We start from the raw sequence: 7,448 nt of genomic DNA on the forward strand, positions 1-7,448 counted from the left end.
CAGGGTGATTGCAGATAATTTGTGCACTCCAGAAGTGCAACAGGTGCAATGCAGCAAGGATTTAAATATTCATCTGTCGGTGGCTCCTCTGTTTGACAGTGAGGACCGGCAACACTCAAAGAACCACAGAAGAATCACAGGTCACAAGATCCAAGAGACTGCAGGTTCAGGAGCTGAAAACACTCTTAACACTTCCCAAGCATCACATTTTGTAGCAGCAGAGGACACAGCCACTGATACTGTCTGCATCTCTGCACTCTGCTTTCTGCCAGCTCAGTATTCCCCACTGAGTTTAAGTCAAAAAGTTTCATATTTTTCCTTCAAGCTGTGGTACACAATAGAACAGTGACAGCTTCTGCGTTTTTTTTATCTTAAACTCTCAGTAGCTCTTCCTAAATCTCCTGCAAAGCTTGAAAAAGGAACAAGGCAGAAAAAGATCATCATCTTACAGCATAACCAGTGACTGCTTTATGACATAGTAGCTGCTACTCACATTTTCCCTGGATAAGCTGCTGGCATGCTGGAAGGAAAGGGCAGATTGCTGAGCTTACTTATGAATTTCCTGCAGACTAACCACATTCATACAAGAAGACTCTGTAGATCCCCTAGTGCTTCATCAAACATTAATTTGTAGACAAACCTGTCAGCTCTTTCGATTAAAACTTCTGTTTTTTCATGGAAATCAGGCTTCCAAATTTGTTTCCTTTTTTTTGCAAATACTATTCTTTATTATTCTGAAGTTATTATTCCAATACCCTTATTATTCCAGTATCCTTATTATCCCAGTGTTATAGCCTTCAGGAACTAGTTTTAAACCATTCAGTGGCATCAATATTTTTAGCTGACATAATATGGTTTGTATCAAAGGTGGCAACATTTGCTGCTGCTGTTTAGTGAATCACAGAGATCTGAGAATGGCATCCATTGACATCTGTTTGACACATCACATCCCTTTTAGCTACCGTGCCTCTTATTACCTTCAGCTGCTACCTCTGCCTTGGATTTTCAAATCCAAGAATACTGAACTTTGCTTATGCAATAAACAGAACACCTGCCTTGCACCTGTTTTAAGCATTTACTAATGACAGTGAAGCACTGAGCTGCCTGAGCTAGAGGGAAAAACAAAAATATTGCTTCAAATTGCAAGAGAAGTAGCCTACAGAGGGCTGCTTTATCGGTGTAATCTGGCAAAATGCTGCATCCTGGAACAAACCCTGCTCTTCAGTACTGGCTAAAGAATAGAGACAATTTTTCAAGGCTATGGATATTCATACCAGCAAATGATGTGCTACAGCATTTTCACCATGATCAAACACATAAGAAAAGTCAGACTTACCTCTAGATGAACCTTTTCTGATCCCACATGTGAGATTCAGAAATCAGGAGAGGGCTGTGGAAAAGCACGACAGGTACCAGTTGGGAGGCAGAACAGGCTCCCAGCAGTCAGCACTTGCAAAATGGCTACGGAAAGACTGGAGCAGTTCTGCTCTGCAGAACTTAAAGGGCCAGATTTCCACAAGCACACTGGGGCAAAAACCTGTGTAAGAGCATAATTCTCCACTGGGAGAAGGCAGGCCCCAGTCCAGGAAATATTTAAGCATGTCCTTAACTCTAAGCATATGAGTTCTCCTTTTGACTTCAGTCTGTGCAGTCCTGTACAAGCATGTGAATAAAAGTCAGCAGGACTGTATTTACTGACATGCACAAAGTTACCCAGGAGTGGGATGCTCTATTATAGCTTCATCACAAAAGCAGTGAGGTAGCATCACAGTTAATTCCCCCTCTGGTGAGTTACTCTGATCAATGATTAGTGTTAAGGTACATTCTACAAGTCCAGAAAGAAAAATAAAAAAAATAATCAAAATGTGCCCTAAAAGATCTCAAATCATTGCAACAAACATTGCTCATCTGATATTTCTAATTTTTTCAGCATAATGCCCACAATAAATCCCCATCTAATCAAAACAATTTCAAAGCACTTTGGACTGGTCAAAGTAAGCGAAAATACCCTCAGTCATGGATTTATAGCTTCCCTCTCCTCTATAACTGAATCACAGAGTGTCAAATATTTTGAAGGGAGAGTAGAAACACCCCAATGACAGGGCACAGATAACGATTTGTAGGCTCTCCATTGGCAAAGTGATCTTGTACATCCATTTTCTGCTTCCATTTTCTGCTCCTTGTCAAAGGAATTGTAACATTTTTCTCATCTCCAGCATTTAGTGACTCTCATGGTTAATAAACATTTCAACTTATAGCACTTACTCTTACAGTCACATGGATGGGAAGGAGACTTTCGAAGCACAAGACACCAGAATTATATCAAGAGGGTTTTAAAGGAGAGTTTCCTCTTAGTCTTGCTGCCCAAGGCTGTCCCAGCATTGCTGCAGAGGACAGGTGGAGCCTATACAGTGTACCCAGACCTTTGTCCACCACAAAGCCCCCAAAATGCCATATACAAGGGTTCCTGTCAGTCATGAAAGGTGACATCATGGCTTTGGGACAGGCAGGAGGGTATTTCTGCAGTTAGGGGTTATTAATAGACCACAGATCTGGTCAAAGGCTTGCTTTGAAATAGCTGTTCTATATCACAGAACTATAGAATGGTTTGGGCTGGAAGGGACCTTAAAATTCCCACCCCTCTGAAAAAGAAGTATGGGTTTGTTTATGGGATTTATTTGTTTATATTGAATAATATAACCATTTAAATGCAGAAATAAAAGCTTAGTTTTTTGCATATTTTTCGTTATGGTTAGAAGCTAATCTTAGCTGTTTTCCCAATGCCATCATTTTCCTCCTGACACTGAGTTTAATCTATATTCTGCTCATGTTTCCACAAATATGAAATCAACATTAGGGTCAATATTGAAAATATTTTACTTCGTAAAACTTCATTAAATTCGTATCACCAAATAAAACCCTATATTTGCAATAACTCTGACTTGCACACAAGCCATAAACCACTCATCTTTGATTGCCTCCAGACACAGGAGGCTATGACCTCCTCAGACATCTTAGCACCAGAGGAATTGCTGTGCAAGTTTCATTTGCTGCAGCTTGTTTCAGGAAACGTGGGGGGTTTTCCCCCACTAATTGGAATGTCCCGAAATGTCGTGGTCCTGCTTTCCCCACTAATATGTTTTATACCAGTCATTTTAGTAAGGGTGATACCAGACCCCTCTGCTTAGTGGAAGTAGTTCCCACTTCATGTTTTGTGTAGCTGTGTGGGTTGTAACGTTTTTGCAGTGTGTCATTAGCATGACTGATTACATGCTATTGGCACGTCATGAAAACCTGCCAGATGCAACCGAAAATTGGATTCTTAATGAATATCTTTGCCTGGTTGCTTTTTTCTTATACTGTGTTCATGCTGGAGTAGCAGCTCTGAAGGCAGTGTTGGAGCGAGATTAGAAGGGACCCGTGGGCTGGATCCTACATCCAAGAGCATCCCTGAAGATATTGGGGTGGGGTGATGGACGTTGAACATATGGCAACTGGAACATGAATTTTGCATTTAATATTACACAATGCAAACATTACTAATAGGTTAAGCATTCATGCATCCTGTAGTCAATTAATGGGGTTTAGTTTATCATCTCAAGACCTCTTAATAATAGAAATTCACTTAAGGGGACTGCTTTATACCCTGCCATAATAACAAATGTTCCTTGTAAGGTATTAGGAGGTGGGAAAAATTTAACATACAGGGATAAGAAAATCAAACAGGAAATGTTCCAATGATTATATTAAATATCTCTGGGTGAGGTAGCAGATAAACAGGGCTAAGGAACTTCAGAGAGTTTGAAACCTTTTACTTTCTGAGCCAGACTGGCCTTTCCACAGACATACTCTTAAAAAATTAGGTACCAAAAGATTTATTAGCTGGAGAGGCAAAAAGTTTTAAAATACTTTTTGTCATTGCTTTAACATGAAGCAGCTCACAGCATGTGTGTCCCTAGATATGAAGGCAGAATAAGATTATTTTGTGATGCAACTATGCTTTGATGGAATAGGTCACTTTATATAGCTTGCTGTAAAGTTTGGTTTAATTGTTTAAAAGCTGGATTTGTGCTCCCTTGAATATGTGTAGACATAAGAATTTGGTTAAGTCAGCATATACTTTTTTTAATGTATTGGAGCTTAAAATTTCATCTTTTGATGTATCAAATGCTATCATATGCCACATTAGATGCTTATACCACACACACATACTGATGGCTGGTGTGCAAGTTCCTGCAGCCAGGGATGTGTCCAACAAGGCCCTATACAAAATGAAAGTGCTGTTTAGCATACAATGGTCTGGTGGCTATTTTAGATTATGTGAAATTGCCTCTTCACTCCTTATTTCCAGAGCTAAAAAAAAGGTTTCTATAAAGACTGTTGGCCAAAAAGCAACATGATAAGGAAGGAGATAAAGTAGTCGGCAGCAGAAACCTGTAATATTTGCAAAAGGAAAAATGAGGAATCAAAAGAAGCAGCCCTGATGGAGGGAAAAAGAGAGTCTAAGGGAGATGTTTCCTTTCTAGTGAAGACAATAGGCACTTGCTTGAGAAAGCAAAGTGGAGCAGACAACAGCAGGAGAAATGTTTCCAGTGGTTCTCACAGAATTGGAACACAGAGTTTTCTTTGGCAAAAGAATTCGCTGTGAGAGCCAAATGTCTTCAGAAACAGCTTTTCCTCTGGTAGCTGTCTTTTGCTTAAACACTCCAAAAAAGCATCTGTAAAGCACTGTGAAGCATGAAGCCATTCCAAATGCAATCAGTTAGATAAGGCAGCGTCCACTCTGACTTAGCCACTTGTTCTGACAAACTCAGTGATTCAAAGCTCTGTGGAGAAGCAGCTCCAAGCTGCCTGTTGCACGGCAGGACGTCATGGATTAGGTGCCTATAGACAGACAGGCCAAGTGGTTTAGCAAGAACTCAGCCAAGATGCAAAGACCAAAGGGAAAATCCCAGTCTTAGATCTGCAGGGCTGACCTCAGACCCCCACATCTATGAAAGCAGACCAGAGATCTGCTGCTGTACATTTTTTTCTTGTGCCTGCATTCCTGGGAGAAAGCACCTAGTGGAGAAACAGCAGTTGCCTACAAGGATTTTGCCCACTTGTTTTCTGATGTTTGATGGGAGGAGGGAAGAGGCCAAGGGACAAGAAATATCAATCTCTAGCATTCCACAAGAAAGGGTTTTTCTTCAAGAGCATACATCAAAGTTCCCAGATAGCTGCATTTTAAATCCATTCCTTACAGGGCAATGATCTGATAGAAGAGGAAAGTCTCTGGGGACACATTGGCTCATGAGAGGAAATTAATGAATGGCATGCAGCTTATACACTGCTGCTTATGTCCTTGTTTGTCAGCTAGCAGCAATACAGGCAATTAGGAAAATTCAAGTCCAGCTGAAGTGTGGACACTGGTTGCCAATTTGGCACTGGCTTCCCTGCTGTCAGGTCTTAGTTGACAAAATATCCCTGTTTCAGAGTGACTCAAACATTTTATCTCTGTTTTAAATAAATGACAAAAAGCACCTGCAATACCAACAACAAATGCTAGAATATCTTTATTATTACCTAAATGCGCTTGGGGTCAGGGTCATGTATTCTATTTAAGTCACATCTGAGGTATAATTTCAAGAAAATAAGTGGATAAAAGAAGAGTAATTTGAACAAAGATCCTATGGTTCCACTTATAAAAAGACTTATACACATGCTTGGCTTCACACAGTGCAAAATCAGTGTGTGGCAACACTGTTCACAGGTTTGAAATCATACGTAGAGGTTTGGAAGGGTTGGACTCCTCATTTGCTAATTGAAATGGAACTTCGGTAAAAGTACTACTCATGTTGATCCATAAAACTCATAGAATCATCAGATAATCATAGAACTGGACAATGATTTGGATTGGAAGGGACCTTAAAGATCCTCTCATTCCATCCCCCTGCCACAGACGAGGACACCTTCCACTATCCCAGGTTGCTCAGAGCCCCATCCAACCTGGCCTTCAGCACTTCCAGGGATGGAGCAGCCACAGCTTCTCTGGGCAACCTGTGCCAGGGCCTCTCCACCCTCACAGGGAAGAATTTCTCCCTAATATATTACCCAGACATTCTCTCTGTCAGTTTGAAGCCAGTACCCCTTGTCCTGTCACTCCAGGTCCTTGGAAATAGTCTGTCTCCAAAAGTAAATACATAATTTAATCTTACAGCCCCGTAATGAGTAGAAGGAGTCTTTTCATAAAAGTTGGACAATAATTATTAATTTCCCTATTTTCAGTTGTATTATTCTTTGAAATGGAGATGTGTAAAATTAGTTCTATTTTTAAAGTTAACATTTTACCTCTATTTTATTACCCTCTTTTGTCTTAGCATTGTCCATCTCTGTGGTTATGGAATTTTTTTCAAATATGAGACATAATGATTTATGCTCTTATTAAAGATGGAAATCCATGGAAAATTGCTGTTTATTGTAAGAGGGCTAGGAATTAACCTGAAATTTATTTATTTATTTATTTAAATTTAGATATACCTGGCACTTCATGGGGAAGGGACAGTGGTTTTCTTGTCATTGCAGGGAGCTAACTCAGGATATAAGGAGTATCCCCCCTCACCACACCTCAGAAGACCAGGTTTCTGCCTTCTCAGCATGTGCACAGTTAACAGAACAGAAGATGTGTTCCCACTTTGCATATTCCAACTTTCAACACTTCAGTTTGATTCCTTTTCCCCATTCCCCAGGGGACTTATAAAACAATCATGACAATAATCATACTTAACAATTGCTTTTGGATACCTCTGTTTCCAAGCCCTGACACTGCTTTGGTAGATGTTACAGTGTAATTGGAATGGCTCCCCTGTAACATCATTGTGGTCAGATTTATTTGCTCAGCACAGAGAGTGAGTGTTCGGCTCCTTCTTATCCATGCACAGAACTACCAAAACCATTCCAAAAATAACAGAGTCCTAAGCATCTATATATGCTCCACTCTTTAGGTGAAGGTACTCCGTGAAGGCTTTTAATCAGAGTTCTGCCTAACAGCCTGGATGCTCTGTCTTTTGGAAGTTAAAACAAATATTTTGACCTGAAAAGAAAAAACTGAGTGCGCGCATTTGGATGATCAGGCCAGTTCCAGGTAACTTAGAAGCCAATGCAAAGACTCTCCTTGGCTTTGGTGAGGTGTGAGTGAAGATGCAAGCCAAGGGAGAGTACAAAGGATTGCTGTGACAGTTCCTGTCCTCTGATGGTCAAGCTTCAGAGATGATAAAGGGAGTTCTGCAGGGATTCTGGCTCTCCTGCTTCATTAAAGAGTCTATATTTGGCAATGGAAAATTGCCCTATTTAGAGAATTTTGTAAACAATGTTAGTTGTAGGCAATGAATTTTTTCCACCGCCTATATATAGTTATCTGAAGCACTGATATGTTCAGGTCAAGAGACAAGGAGTTATTTAATCTGACT

At 40.3% G+C, this 7,448-nt stretch overlaps 1 long non-coding RNA gene across 1 annotated transcript in view; it reads right to left on the bottom strand.

Moving 5' to 3' along the window:
- Positions 1-1,454, bottom strand: part of LOC113957996 — a 40,072-nt gene extending 38,618 nt beyond the window's left edge. Inside the window, exon 1 of the long non-coding RNA XR_003531365.1 lies at positions 1,337-1,454. This is a non-coding gene — a long non-coding RNA (uncharacterized LOC113957996). The remainder of the gene's footprint in view (positions 1-1,336) is intronic.
- Between the last annotated feature and the right edge of the window lie 5,994 nt (positions 1,455-7,448).

The sequence above is a fragment of the Corapipo altera genome, unplaced genomic scaffold (assembly GCF_003945725.1).
Source record: "Corapipo altera isolate COAL_440 unplaced genomic scaffold, ASM394572v1 249, whole genome shotgun sequence".
Taxonomy (NCBI): domain Eukaryota; kingdom Metazoa; phylum Chordata; class Aves; order Passeriformes; family Pipridae; genus Corapipo; species Corapipo altera.